The sequence below is a fragment of the Strix uralensis genome, chromosome 13, assembly GCF_047716275.1.
Source record: "Strix uralensis isolate ZFMK-TIS-50842 chromosome 13, bStrUra1, whole genome shotgun sequence".
In the NCBI taxonomy this organism is placed as follows: domain Eukaryota; kingdom Metazoa; phylum Chordata; class Aves; order Strigiformes; family Strigidae; genus Strix; species Strix uralensis.
In genome coordinates this window covers 15,089,739-15,104,595 of record NC_133984.1, presented here as the reverse complement: position 1 = coordinate 15,104,595, position 14,857 = coordinate 15,089,739, and the positions used below count along the sequence as shown (strand labels likewise).

General features: G+C 40.8%; 1 long non-coding RNA gene across 2 annotated transcripts in view; it reads left to right on the top strand.

The window, feature by feature from the left end:
- The window catches only part of LOC141949185 (uncharacterized), a 37,729-nt gene that overhangs the window by 7,478 nt on the left and 15,394 nt on the right, over positions 1 to 14,857 (top strand). The window contains exon 2 of one of the 2 annotated variants that reach the window (XR_012630682.1): positions 9,644 to 9,709. The exons of the other annotated variant lie outside the window; for it this stretch is intronic. This is a non-coding gene — a long non-coding RNA (uncharacterized LOC141949185). The remainder of the gene's footprint in view (positions 1 to 9,643; positions 9,710 to 14,857) is intronic. 2 annotated transcript variants of the gene reach the window in all.

The window sequence follows — 14,857 nt, the reverse complement described above, 5'->3', positions numbered from 1 at the left end:
GTATTTTTCTGTGGTCAAGTTGCATTGGGATTTTTGGCCCAGTAGCTGAAGCTGAACTTCTCTGTATCTCTCTTTAAGGATAATGACACTGGTTCTCCCACTGGAGAACTAACACTGAAATATATTGGTGTGTGAGGTGGAGTTAGGAAGTCTGAGCTCAAAGTTACTCTAGAAGTAGGTGATTAGATGGGACATACTAAAATAAAGGACAGAGGGACAGAAAAGGGAAAAATAAAATAAATAAAATCCCCTTTTCCTAATTACACTAAAAAGCTTTTCAGTTTAACTGCTAATGGTTCATGTGAGTAGCATTACTCAAGTTCATTTATATAGTACTGGGTTAATTTGTACAGTATGCTTATAAGGAAACACATTAAAATGTTTAAAAATGTAAATAACCTGATTTACTAATTATTCTGTAATTATTCTTTTCTGTATATAAATTCTTTATATCTTACTAGGTTTGTTCTTTTCTCTGATGAATTAGTTAATTAAAATATAGCATTATTCTCCTGTTGTCAAGAAAGCAGCCAGATACTTTGCAAACTTGACTAGGTAAATGTTAATTGTATGAGAATTCCCTGATCAAACAACTGCCTGCCCTAAAAGTCATGTTGTTTCGTCACTGTATCTCTGCAGAGAGAGGAACTAACTGGTTGTGAAAACCACTGTAAAGGCATATTTTCAATGAGTTCTGCAAGCAGCCAAAGTAGGGAGGACATACTCAGGAGAGCACAGTCTTGCTTGCATCTGGTTGGCACCTACTGAAATGTGCATTGACCTCCTTCAGGATGAGATGTGTTTGCTTTCAGGACAGCTACTTGAGCTTCCTAACATGAGTTTCATTAAAATCTGTCATGAGAAATCGGGAATCAACAGAATACAGTTTCTATAGCATTAACCTTACACAAATGCAGTATATAGTAATCACAGTTCAGGTAGATTGAGTTTCATGTGAGATCTCAAAATGTTTATTTTACAGCATCCTTTGCTGTGTTTGTATAGCATTTCTGTTAGCTTTCTCCAGAGGGGAACATGTAGGAATGCGAAAGGCAGGTGGTTTGCTCAAGGACATGAGAATCTGTCTTCAGAGCACTTACCTGGTGCCTCACTAGCACTTGTGTTAGCTGTGCTTTGGTCTCAGTAGTCACCTGGATTGTGTTGCATTCCCTCTGTGAGCTACTAGCATTCCTTAATACCATGTCTTGCAAGAAAGTTACCCTAAGGAAGTGTAGGGCCCTGAGCAATAAGCACTGAGTGATCTGGCTGCAAAGCCTTTTTTGTCCTGGGATCCTATAGGTGAAAGAAAACTACATCAGGTGGTTCTTTGTGCTGAGGAAGGATGACCCTGGTTTATGTTTTCTGTCTCAGTGAATTGTGATAGGTTTTATCTGTCCTAAGTATGGGAGGTGGGGAAGGCACAAAGGCTTGGTCTTCATCCTTCCTGAGAAGTGGTTCCAACATCAAAAATCAAAGTCTTGTTTTGGTGTTGAGAGCTGGTAGTTCTGGTCCTGGGTGATATAGCTCTGTCTGAAGCATCTCCAGCCTCAGAGTTTTGCCTGTGGATGGGAAGCAGAATTCAGGTTGACATTAAGAGCTGGTGTTGACTGTAGTGAGGAAAGAAATAGAGAGCTGAGCGTAGCTGAGCCGAGACCTCAGGAGTCTGGATTCTCAAACCTCTGCTTTAATAGCATGGGATATTTATGGCCTCGATGAAATTAGGGAAGAAAGATGAGGAGCATCTTATCATGCGGTTGTCTAAAAATGTTGGGAAATCCTGTTGCTGAGGTTTTCTAAAAGTTTAGAAACTTCTCAGATATCTCCCTCAGCAATAAATGTGTCAAAATGTGAAAATTAAAATATCCCTTTCAGAAACGGGGAAGCATCAGTGTGTCAATCACTTTGAAGGTCTTGCTGATGCTGGGGCTATGGTTTAATGTACCTGGAGTCTAGTTCTTTCATTAGAGAAAACAGAATCAAATGCAAAAAAGAAAATAAAATAACACTTCTGCAGCTTTCTTTGTAAACAAATCAGAAACCTTAAGGCCAGGATAAGAACATGGTGGCTACCAACTGGAATAACTCAGCTTAGACTTGATAGAAGGAAATGATAGGTCTCAAGTATGTGCTACCTCACAGGAAGATTGTAATGAAATCCAGCCAGCTTCATGAGAAAACCAAAACCTATTGATTTTATTCCAAGGGAAGAAAGAGAAAAAGAACAGATGTATGGAGTCTTCTGTCCACTTACTGCAATCTGCAGTGCTGACTTAGAAACAGATAATGGCTTAGCCGCCTTTTCTTCCTGTGCTTCCTTCTGTAGAAATGCCCTGGCTTAGACACCAAAAAGATTCAATTTGGGGTAGTAGAGAGGAGGGGGAACAAGGACCTCACACAAGAACTGACCTAAACTCTGAGGAGGTTTGTATAATCTAATTTACAATAAAATGGTATTTACAATGTTATCAGACAAAGCTTAGCAGTGTAAAGTTAAACAGCATATAATGTGATTAGTGGGGGAGTCATGCCCATGATGTCATACACATTCTCTGAACTCTTGGAATGGGCAGATAATGTCTCAGGCATTTATTCTCTTGTGACACATAAGAAAAGCTCCGTAAAGGTTTGGGGGATGGGAAGGAAACATGCATGCTCGGCACATGCTTGACAGTGCGTATGCGCACACAGCTATAGTGGAGCCGACAACACTGTAGACAGCTTCTCCCTTTGGCGCAGAACTCGACCTGTGGTTGCACCCTGCTAGCACGGTGCTGTGTAGTGGTTAAAACAGGCCTTTGGGAATAGTTTAGAAGCTCTAAGTTCTATTCTTGACTCTGCCACAGACTTGGTTTTTGACCACTAAATCTTCTTTGCCTCTGGTAACTCCATTTTTAACTAGTAAAGGTAGTCAGCCGTATCTGTAAAGTGCCCTGAGTGAAGAGCTGTATGTAGATGGAAACCACTGGCATTCTGTTCATTATGCAGAACAAATACAGCTAGACCACAAAGAGCTTTGCTGTAGATAACAGCAAGCAATTTCACAGTTAGTAATGGCCCATTCATAGAAAATTAAATCTTTATCTTTCTGTCTCTCCCAGGCATGCAAAATGGTATTAAAAATTTTGGCTAGTCTAATTAATCTGGTAGGCAATACAAATCTCAGCTATAGGTTCACATCAAAGATAATCTAGACCGTATTTATTTTAAAGCATATTTTGGTTTAAAAAAGCTCTTGCTAAAAGCTGCTGAGTCAGGCAAAGCTCCCCTTAAACTTTGAAATCATTGTAGTGGTTGTGACAGGACAGATTCTGGAGTAATTCCATCAAAGAAAAGTATTTTACTCCCCACGTCCACCAGGGACAACGAGCTTAGAATCTAGCCCATGTTAATGTTTAATAGAAACACAAAGATTGCATAAACATTCTTTCTGTCATGGTGTGAAGGCAGTATAAATTGTTTAACTCTGGTGTAGAGATTGACTAGATAGTATTCCTGTTTTCAGTGATGCATGGAATGAATACGGGCTAGACTTGAGTTCAAATGTGAGCTGCAGATGTGGGGAATGAGGTGGAGCCTGCAGACAGAGCTGAAAAAACTTGAAGAAAAGTGGTGGGCAGGAAGGAACAAGTGAGCTTGGAAACTCTGGCTCATGCAATGTCAACTCTATTATATGTTAAAATCAACTGCAACACTTGCGTGATACCCATCTTTTATCACAACAAGCAGTCATTGTCTTGGCTGCAACACTGATGCATGTTTATGGCATTAGTGTGGATTTGTTGAGAAATGCGTACATGCGTTTTATTTGACTGCAGAGGGGTGCCGTCAAGAATAAAACTTTGTTGTTCAGAAAGGATAAGCCAAACTTTTGTCTCTGTGGCTGATAAATCAGGAGCAGGGGCCAAGTGTAATATGAACAGAGTGGAGCATTGGCCGGTCTGATCAGACATGTGGGATGTACTAATAACAACAGTGAACGAAAGCGAAGCCTACAGGTAGACACCTTTTAAATAATCAAGGCTGACAGTTTTACTACAGTAGCACAGTTTAACACTTTGTAGGTATGTGCTACATCATAGGTGCTGCTTATATTAAATAGTCTGCAAGCTTATTTAGAGGAGAACTTCTATTTCAGGCATTTTTATGTTTGTTAATGTTTTTTTTTTCCACTCTTACAGTCATTACAAATGGAATATCTTATTGTTGCAGATGGTATTGCCAATAGATGACTCCGAATCATGTGCCAGAAAGACATTTTAAATGACCTAGATTAAACTCACAGAGGATTGGGCATCCCAGATATATTCTCAAACACAGAACATTTCCAGGAATGAGTATTTCTGACGCTCCTTATTAAAACCATGTACAAATAGTTATCTGATACCCAGGCAATCAGGGAAGCTGTGTGGAGGCAGATTGCACACAGTGCCTGGAGTCCTGAGAACTGGGCTGGGTTAGGAACGCGCCACAATACCATGGTAAGATGTCCTATCCTGTGCCTCAGTTTACCCATCTGTAAAAAGTGGGGTGTGATGCTTTGTATAGCATCTGGCCTGGGAAAGGTGTTTTGAATGGCTAGTGAGAAACGCCAAGTAGGGACATACACAGTCCTTAAAGTAAAAAACTTCACAAATTGTAGAGCCTGAATATCTCAATGAACAAAATGCCTTCCTCCCAGCTCTCACAGGAAGCAAGTTAATTGGTAGGCCAATAACTATAATGAGGCAGAACCTGGGGTTTTGCATGTGTATAGTGAGATCCTCCCCTTGGGGCCAAACTCCTGTTCCATATTATGAAAGCAGTAAAAGGTCCCCTCAGCAGGTGCTGCATAAAGGCATTTCAGCTTTGCCTTTGCAGTGCTGGAATTGCCAAGCTATTGCTTTCCTGAGTCTCCAAATGAATTCCCCAACTCAATGTGGAACAGCTGTGTGATAGATACAGCCTTGAGAAAAGGGGTGGCAAAAGAACACAACAAATGTGATTCTGTGAAATGGGGATTTAATCAAATAGTACAGGGCTGCAAAACAACATCAGCATGTTTCTACTCAGCTTTCCTTTGGGTAAGGGAGACCCTCTCGGTACCGCAGTTCAGAGAAGAGAGGTAGTGTGTGATCGTATGCTATTAAGGGCCATATTGTGTAGTGAGAGCAAGTGAATAACACTGGCTGTGTTCATTAATGCAGTGAATAGCAGCATGGTTTACCTAGAATGATGCCCGAGAACTTTACATCCTGAAGAAGGATCTTCTAACTGCCCGTGTGTTGCTACTGCCTCTGTAGGGTTAATGAAGGAGTGGTTTACCAAAGCACCTAGGCTTTAGCCATTTGAGCCAGGAAGTGAATTAGAAACTGCCATGAGATGGGGCAAGTCTGAGAGGGTGGAAGTAATTCTTCTAGTAGAATTTAATTAGGACAGGGTAGCATTTCTCTTTCTTCATAGATGGTTGTGGAAATAGTTGCTTTCTTTGTTATTGAAGTCTTCTGAAACATAGTTTGCACAAGAAATGCTCTCTCACGTAACAAAAGATTATATTAAGGGCCACAAATGGTGAGAGTTACTGTTTTGTACTTGTCCTTAAAAAGGGTACTTTTAGCGATGCTTTTATTTAATACTTTTTTGAAAGGAAGGTTGTGTGTCAAGTCTACCTGTGCGAGTTTCCAGAGTGCTTCTTAGGAGCTTTTTGGAAGTCTGTCTACCTTGTCTAATACTGACTATGCCTGTTTGATCTGAGTGATTGCTTAGTTACAAGTGTTATGTCTGAAATATAAAACAGACAGGAAAAAAAAGTAAAATGAAGGAAGAGTTTGTAACAAACAGAATATAGCTAGCTAATTATTGTAGGAGGATAATGTCTTGGAAAAATCAACACCATTATGAAACTGCCATTTTTTCTTGTTTCCGTGTCACAAAATTTCCTTGAAATCTTTTGGTTTTGAGTGTGTGCACACTTTACAAAGTGATCAGAAGCTAAACAGCAGCATCTGTCAGAGAAGATAAATGACCTACCAGCAAATCATCTCAGTTAAAAGGAAGACAAAAATCTATGAAGTAGGGGAATGAGTTTTAAATTAGCCATTTCACTTAACTTTGCCCTAATGAAGGGCTAATCTTTGGACCCCTGCAAAACAAATGAGAGCATCTAGTTAGATCCAGCGGAAACCAGTCATTGAAAAGCCTTTTTCCTTATGAAGCTAATTGGAAGCAAAATAATTCCTTTGATAGCTGTCTTCATTTAACAGTATCGTTCCCTTTTCCTGATTTATATACAGTAAACTAAGGACTCTGTTAATTACAAACACATTTGCCTTTTTGCACATTGACAACTAAGTAGCTTGGGTGAACCTGGCTAGAGCAGTCACAAATAAGGTGCAAAGATCTGCAGTGCAAGTTCTTCGAGGGTGCCTGAAAAGAGCCTCATCCAGAAGGCAGTAAGGTAGCCTGCACTTAAAAAGCCTTTTCTGTATGTTGAGGCAGCAATATGTGCAGAGTTAAGTGGAGTGTGGGCCACTGTGGCAATTAGCTAAATTTACACATGTTAAAATCTGACCTGGGATTTCAAGATAATTTTATTCATTAAATTAGCTCATTCTATTTTTATATGGCAAAATAAGTATTTATTTACCTAAATCTGAAGAAATGATAGAAAAACATTGGACACTTGATTGCTGTAGAAGCAGGATTGTGCCTTTAAGGCAGAAGGAAGGAATGTGTCAGTCATGGCCTGTCTGAAACAGAGACTTATCTCAATTACAGTATTAGCTTGGTAGTAGAATATGATCTCATCACTGTGAAAGATTACATGAAATATCAACTTGGCTGGCCTTAAAACAACTCTATTCTCAGTTGCGTTTTCGATTGCTGCAGCTGACATAGGGTTCTGTAATTTGAAGAGATGGCCATAAAGATGTTTTGCAGAATTTGGCCTATGTATTCAAGTAAAAAAATTCAGGAATGGATAAAAGCATGACTGCCTCTGATGTTTTTTCTTTGACTTTTTTTTTTTCTTTGAGTATTTCAAGAGCAAGCAATACTTGAACACCCTTAACATCAGGATACTTAAAATTCGTATCAAACCTGGGAAGATAGATACCTGCCTGATGGAAAGTCACTGAAGTCAATGTAGGCTAAAATGTGAATTATTGTCCACCTTCAAGGAATGATATGCTTGAAGAGACTAAGTGCATAAGACAGTTTTGAGCAGTAGGTGTCCTGGGTACTGTAATGAGAGGGATACGGGAATGCTGTTTGTGGAGCACATGATATGCTGTGCTTGTGCCTTCAGCTATATGCTTGCTCTGAGGCCTTGAAGCCAAATGACGTCTTTCTTGAACAAATTAATATTAGACATAATTTCTTCTTGGGTAGTTTTGGGGAATCAGTTTTGTTTTGAATTTGTATCCTTCTAAGTATATTTCCACACTGAAGATGGTATACTGAAAGGAACGAATACAACTTTCTACCTTGAAATTAAGCTATAGACTAATTTTTTACTCAAGACAGTAATGGCTTCTCTGGGTGCTGGAACTATCAGTCTGACAGATAAGAACCTACCTGGAAAGTAAATTTCAGCTGAGTACTCAGCTGACAGATCTGATATATCTGAGGCAAGTTCAGAAGGTCTATTAATTTGCTGTTTGTTTTATGTTAGCATCTAAAATGCTTCCTAAAATAAGGAAAAAGTCTTTCTCTGCTAAATCACATGGATGCCTGGCTTGTGTATTACATATTTACATGTTTTCCTGAGCTTAAATTCAAAGACCACACCAATGCCCTGGCCCAAAAGTAAGGATGGGAAAAGATACAAAAATCCACAGTGGCTGGGGTTTTTTCATGCACTGATTCCAGCCACGATCTCCTCAGAAGCTGTCTTATTTGGAGAAAGACATTTACACCCCTCAACTCGTATGGAAGAAGGGTAGAGGAAGCTCCTAATACTCATTGTGCAATGTTTTTTCATTCTTCTCTCACTTTTTCTTCCCTCAAATTCCACTGTCTACCCATTTATCTCCCCATTTTTCCCTAAATTCAGTTTTCTTCCCCCAATCCAATTTCCTGCTCAGTGCCTTCATGTCCTCTCCTTCCTCATGTGATGTTTGCCAGCATAATGCTGCTCTCAAAAATAGTTTGTGCTCCTGTGTTTTCTGCTGTGCTTACAAACTCCCCCCGAACTTTTACAAAGGAAAACTCTTGCATGTGCTGTGTTTCCCTTGCACCATCTCCTTTCAGATTTCTGCCAAAGTTTGGACTTGTGTCCTGGCTAGGTATAGGGCAGGTTCAATAGCTACTGCACATTCCTTTGAACTACCTACCTCATCTGAAAACTTTCAGGCTAGAAAGCCTTTCAGCTATTCACTCTGTGCCTATGCAGCATAATCTGTTCAGCTCCTGAACGTTTTACTTTATGGCCAAATGCTGTTTTCAGTTTGATTTCTCCAGTGGGGTAGTAGGTGCCATGCACTAAATGAAGCAAATGTCAAGTGAGGGAGGCCATTTGGGCATGATTCGATCCATGGTCTGAACCCCGGGTCTGTGCAAATAAAATGTTGGTAGACCTGCCAAGCCTAAGAAAAACTCTTTTGTTTCTAGGGATAGATCTCAGGAACTGCATTTGGAACATAGGCACTATTCTGAATGACTGCTGCAGCAGATTTTGCGGCGTTTTGTGTATCTTTTCAAAAGCTCAGAAGAATTACTTTAAGCAGGAAGGGGTTCTTGGTCTTAGTGTAGCAGAGGTCAGGTTCTACTGCATTTGTGTATTTCTCTCTGATTCTTTACCTGAAGACTCAGTGGCAGATGTGAGTTAAGATGGTATCTGAAGGCTGAACGGGGAAGACAGTAGACTTTCTCTGCTATAAAGAGCAAAACTTCTGCTTAAAAGGAATGAGTTGTGGGCTTTCTATTTTATAGACAGTTAATTGAGCTAAAAGATGGTGCTGTAGTCTTTTCTAAACTACTCTTTCTTGCAACATGTGTATAAGACAAAAGCTCTGGTTACTATAACTGAAGTTATATAAAATGAAAGAGTGAGTGATGAAACAGGGTAGCACTTATGTCCTGTATCTCTGTATATCTAGATAATCCTGCAAAAGAGTGCAAAAAGATGAACCATGAAGAGAAGAAAGTTAATGCAGAGCTTTCCAATAGAGTGCAGTGGGTGTTGGCTCAGAACCACGGTTCATTTGACTTGTCTTTTAATGTTCTGAAATTTCTGTCTGTGTCATTCTCAGTGAAGATGCTGAGAAATATTGGGAGCCTAACCTGAAACAGTGAGGTGTTTTCTCTGCTACAAACCTGTAGTGGCTATTGTGAGGTGTAGTGACAGTGTGAGTTTGTGATGAAGCACTCCCCTGCAGCTCTGCAAAGTCCAACAGCTTTTTGGGATGAAATAGAGTTGTGCATTAAGGATCTCAAATTCTTTCCAAGGAATCTCACAGATAGTTGAGAGTGAAGATGTTGAGTCATTTCTTGGGAGAGGATTTTGTTTTTATATCCTCAATACAGGGTGTTACCATAATAGTAATCATTATTATGGATAGAAACAAATGCATCCAGGCTGCAGTTTTAACCTGATCTGTTTTTCTTCTTTTTTTGCATTGGTATTTGCTAGTGTTAATTGTGTTGTGTGTTTTTTCTTTTTCTGCAGTAATGGTATTTCTAATTATGCCAAATGGGAACAGCAGGAAACAGCATAACCCAACTCTAAAAGCAAGTAAGTTTTCCAAGTTTTTGAATTATAAAGGAAAGTGGGTTTTTTTCCCCTATATAATCTGATGTTAATGTAACTGCAAGATCATTTGTTTCTTCTCTACTGTACCTTCACTGATCTTAGAGGGTTCAATCTAGATGAAAACATACATATATTTCCTTGTGTTATTTCTTCTATGATTTAAATGCTGTTAAGCTTTAGAAAAAGAAGTTAGTCCTTGAGAGACTGAGGACAAAACTATATTTGAGTAAGTGGTTAACATGCATTAAGCTCTTGATTTTCTTCCTGTGCTGTCTCCTGTGAGATCTCTTCTGCATTCTCCTCTTGCCCAGCTCCTGTATAATAGGCTGTTGTCCTCCCATTCCTATCTTAATGCTAGTCCTCTTTCTCATTGTACTTTCCTAAACCATCACTTCTCTTGTCCAGAAACCTTCTTTAAATTCACATCTTTGACCACACTCGGAATCAGTAAGGTGCAGTAAGTTAAAATAATGTCAGCTTCTCCCTCTGTCTTCCTTGTCTGTCTTCTCTGTCTTGGTTTTCACACTGCCAACATATTAGGGCAAGCATCATCTACCTGGTATGTATTACACAGTGTCTCATTACTTTGCATGTGGTAACTTCTATCAGAGTATTGGTGCATTCTTAGCAAAAAGTACTTTCTGTTTGTCAAGTAAGATGTGTTGAGGGATGCAGTGTCTAGATCTGGATTGAACTAGGATAATATTTTAAGGTTCAGGGCTGAAATGGAGCCATATTTGATACTGGACCTCTGTATGCTCACCAACAGGATTTTGGCCCTGAAATGGGAGGTTTTGGCCACCTGCTCCATCACTTGAGATTAATGGAGCTATTCCAGGTTGCTGTCACCAGATACTTTGTGCCTTTTACCTTCTCCCTTACCTTTGTTAACCAAAATGTTATGACATGTTCCCATCATGCCTTCACAGATTTCTTTCTTTCTTTTACTGTTTATTTCCTCCTAGTTGACTTGTCACCAAAATGAGTTACACGTGCAAAGAAGACATTGAGCCAGAAATGTCTCTACACTGCTGTCAAATCTCTTCGGTAAAGCTGAAGAGCCCCTGGACTTCATTTTTCACTTGCTCTGATTTTACACTGATGTGATGTAATTGATTTCAGTGGATTACTTTGGTTAGCTTAGTGTCAGGCTCAGAGGCTATGGCAAACACTTGCGTGTCGCTTAACATCAAAGCTTTACCTCTCAGTACAGATGTACTCCCTCATCCCTGGCAGAGAGGAAGTGTAACCCCCTCATAATCTCTCCTGTTCCCTAAACCTAAAAGTGCAAAAGGATTTTGATCAGACACTGTCAAAGTACAAGGCCTGTCTCAAAAGGAAAAAAAAGTTACTGAGGCCAGAGCATTCATCTAACCTTTTCTTTATGATCTTGGGAAGTGTGGGGGAGGGTCTGGCCTTTTTTTGGCCCTGTGTGTTTGTGTTGTGAGTTCAGCCATGCATCCTTTGTGGACTGAGGGGGGATTGCTTTGCAGCATCTCCATCTGCTTGCAAAGAGCTGCTACTGCGGTCTCAGCCATGGGACAAGGAGCTGATCTTCTCCAAGACCCTGTACATGCTGGACAGCTAAGAAGAGGAAGAGAAGAGGCAGGAGCCTCTGGGATTGGCAGACTGATAAGTCTAGGAGTGGGACCAAGGGCTGAAAACTATCTTGCGTGATGCTTTGAAAGAAACGAAATTATGTGAGGATTACAGTATTCATCGTGAAGAGTTTAGAAGCAGTAAGTTACTTGAAAACTGTGTCTAGTGTATCAAGCCTGTGTGGTGATCTACAGTGGATTCAGGGAATAAAATGTATGTAGCAAAAGCTGTGAGGATTGAGGCATAAATTCACCTTTCTTGGAACATAAGTATAGAACCTTTTGCTAAAGACTTAGCAATAAAAGAATCTTGTGTGTGGGCAAAGCATCAGCAATCTGCATACAATCACACACAGATTTGGAAGATCCATTACTCTGTGGACAGAAGCAGCTTTGGTAGGGGTCAGGACTTGCCCTCATTGCTTGTTTCAGGAATACAGATACTAAGTTTAGCTACCCCTACTTGAGATGATGGCTGTTACTCATTCTGTGCCTCAAATACATCCAGGATTCAGCTGAAGTGTAGACAGAGTCTTCTTTGCACTGGAGAACTTTTAGGGGGTTTTGTGCTGTTTTTACAGACCCACCAAACTATGGGGCCTTATGCCTGTTTCATGTAGGTCAAGCCTATGCTGTAGTTTTTTGTTTCTTCAAGGGAGTTTGAATTTTGTTTAAATAAATCCTGAAGCATCTAGTTTTTCATTCATGGATTAGGAATGTCCAGCATGTGTTACACTGGCTTAAGGGAATTTGCTTTTCTTGAGCTGCTGAGACTGTGTACATTTTTCATTAGCTTTTTTCTTTTTTTCTAGTTTCCCTTTTCTTGGTCTCTGCTAATCAAATCTGAACTTAATGCTTGATTCAAATTCTAAACTCTGATGTTCAAAGTAGATTTGTGATTGGTCTGAAATAATTCATTCTGTCCATGCTGAACCCACCTAATCTACTTGCAAGTTGTATTCTTGGCCTTTGTAGTGCAATGTTTCTGTCACCCAAGAAAGAAAAATAGATCTTCACATGCTTGGCTGATTCATGTAAGCCACTGTTTAGTGAATAGGCCCTTTGGTGTGTCATTTTTTTTTCTACTTGTTTGATAAACTTGAGACATAGTTACTTTGAAGACTGGGCATTATCTACCTGCTCTGGGAACAGTTCCATGAAAACTGAGATTGAATCTCTGGGCTGCTGACAAGCTAATTCTGGACATTATTGCAAGCCTCAAGGTCAGTGTGCCTTTCAACAGCAGAATAGAATTTCTGATGCATTCATCTCTCGTTTTAAATAGGTCTCTCTAAACCTGAGCTATGCTTTCCTAGTGGTATGAGAATTCAAGCTTATGTACATTGTAGAGGATTTTAAAGATACTGAGATAGGAAAGGAAGAAGACCTTCAAACTCTGGAGAAGTTACTATGTAACAGAAGGAGTGTTCACCCTAATGAACCTCCATCCAACCTCTTGGCTGAAAAAAGCACCCTACTGTGTTATCGTAACTGGTGTGTAAAGAACAGGTGAACACATGTTTCCTGGGAGACAAATAGAAGGGGTTTCTTGAGCGATTTCTGTTGTTGTTGTTGTTATTTACAGGCAGTACTGCAATAAGCCCATTTATTGGCAGTTTCAGTGGGGAAGTGGAAGAGTTGAAAGGACAGGGATGTTGAGCTCAGTTTCTCGAGAGCAACCACAGGGTGTTGACCTGAGGCTGAAGGGGCCAGTGCGAGTCATGGGTCCCACTCTTCATTTGACTCTTTTTGGCTTGGGGGAGCATTTCCCTCCCGCATTCACTGCTGGCAGTTGTGTGCAGTTAGGGAACTGTACTGCTGTCAGAAAGGACTATTGGGTGGCTTCTGCTGTACTGTCAAAATGTGCTTAGCTCTTTTATTATTGCCCGTTAGTCTTGATCATGTATTTAGGCAGAGTAGAACCCTGGTGTGTGTTGACAGTGTATAGAAATCTCAGTTCATGAGCAGAAAAACTGGCAAAGATGATACTTTGCAACAAATAATAAATCTTAATTCACTCTCACTTCCATTGTCAAACATAGTTAATGCTGTTACCTGCAGACAGCATCTCTTGTTCAGACTTTGTTTTCTTTTCCTAGAGTCATAGAATCACAGAATGGTTTGGGTTGGAAGGGACCTTTAAAGGTCATCTGGTCCAACCCCCCCTGCAATAAGCAGGGACATCTTCAACGAGATCAGGTTGCTCAAAGGCCCGTCCTCTCTGGGCAACCTGTTCCAGTGTTTCACCACCCTCATCGTAAACGATTTCTTCCTATATCTAGTCTAAATCTACCCTCTTTTATTTAAAACCATTACCCTTGTCCTATTACAACAAGCCCTGTTAAAAAGTTTGTCCTCATCATTCTTACAGGCCCCCTTTAAGCACTGGGAGGCCACTCTAAGGTCTCCCCAGAGCCTTCTCTTCTCCAGGCTGAACAACCCCAACTCTCTCAGCCTGTCTTCATAAGGGAGGTGCTCCAGGTCCCCGATATCTTTGTGGCCTCCTCTGGACCCGCTCGAGCAGGTCCATGTCCTTCTGATGTTGGTGCTTCCAGAGCTGGACACAGCACTGCAGAGGGGGGTCTCACGAGAGCAGAGTAGAGGGGGAGAATCCCCTCCCTCGACCTGCTGGCTGCACTTCTTTTGATGCAGCCCAGGACACGGTTGGCTTTCTGGGCTGTGAGTGCACATTGCTGGGTCATGTCCAGCTTTTCATCCACTAATACCCCCAAGTCCTTCTCCACAGGGCTGCTCTCAATCCACTCCTCACCCAGCCTGGATTTGTGCTTGGGATTGCCCTGACCCATGTGCAGGACCTTGCACTTTTTAGTACTAAGCTTCTGCAATGAAGCTGAAATAGATGTTGGACTTGCCAGCACTTTCAAATCTGTACCGAGGCCATCTCCTTGTGGAGCATCAGGAGGAGCTGGGCCGGCACCCCCTACCCTATGAGATCAGTGTCCCTCAACAGGTGTTGGGTGTGCCAGAACAGAGGATCCACCTCTTCCTTGGGAAGTCAGCCAGGAGGCCTGCTGCTTTCATGCTACAATCTCCTGTGTATCTCTGACCAATGAATAAACTCCAGGGTGTAAATACATTCACAGCTAGTTGGAACCAAACCGAATTGTGCGTAAAAAGACCAGCAGTTAGAAACATTTCAGTTTTCAAGCAATAGGGTAGCAAACATAAACACAGTAACTTGTAAAGCAGGAGATTTAGAAGTACAGAGTCCCTGGTGCATGCATTTCCAGGCAACAGAGAAACAGTGTGTTAGGGGAGAGAGAGAGGATGTGTTCTGCAAACCAAGAGATATGTGTTCTGATACACTCACTATACATGAATGTGTGCAAATTGTTCTCTCTCTCCGTTTCTCCAGGAAATAGGGAGAAATTGTAGTCAGATGAATATGCCATGTCAATTATTTTTCTTTCTTATGAAAGATCCTTCCTCTTTATCCACACCCTGCAATGTGTGCCATGGTTTGCAGGCTGTTTTTGAGCCCTCTGACTTGCTGACCTTCTTTGGGCAAATA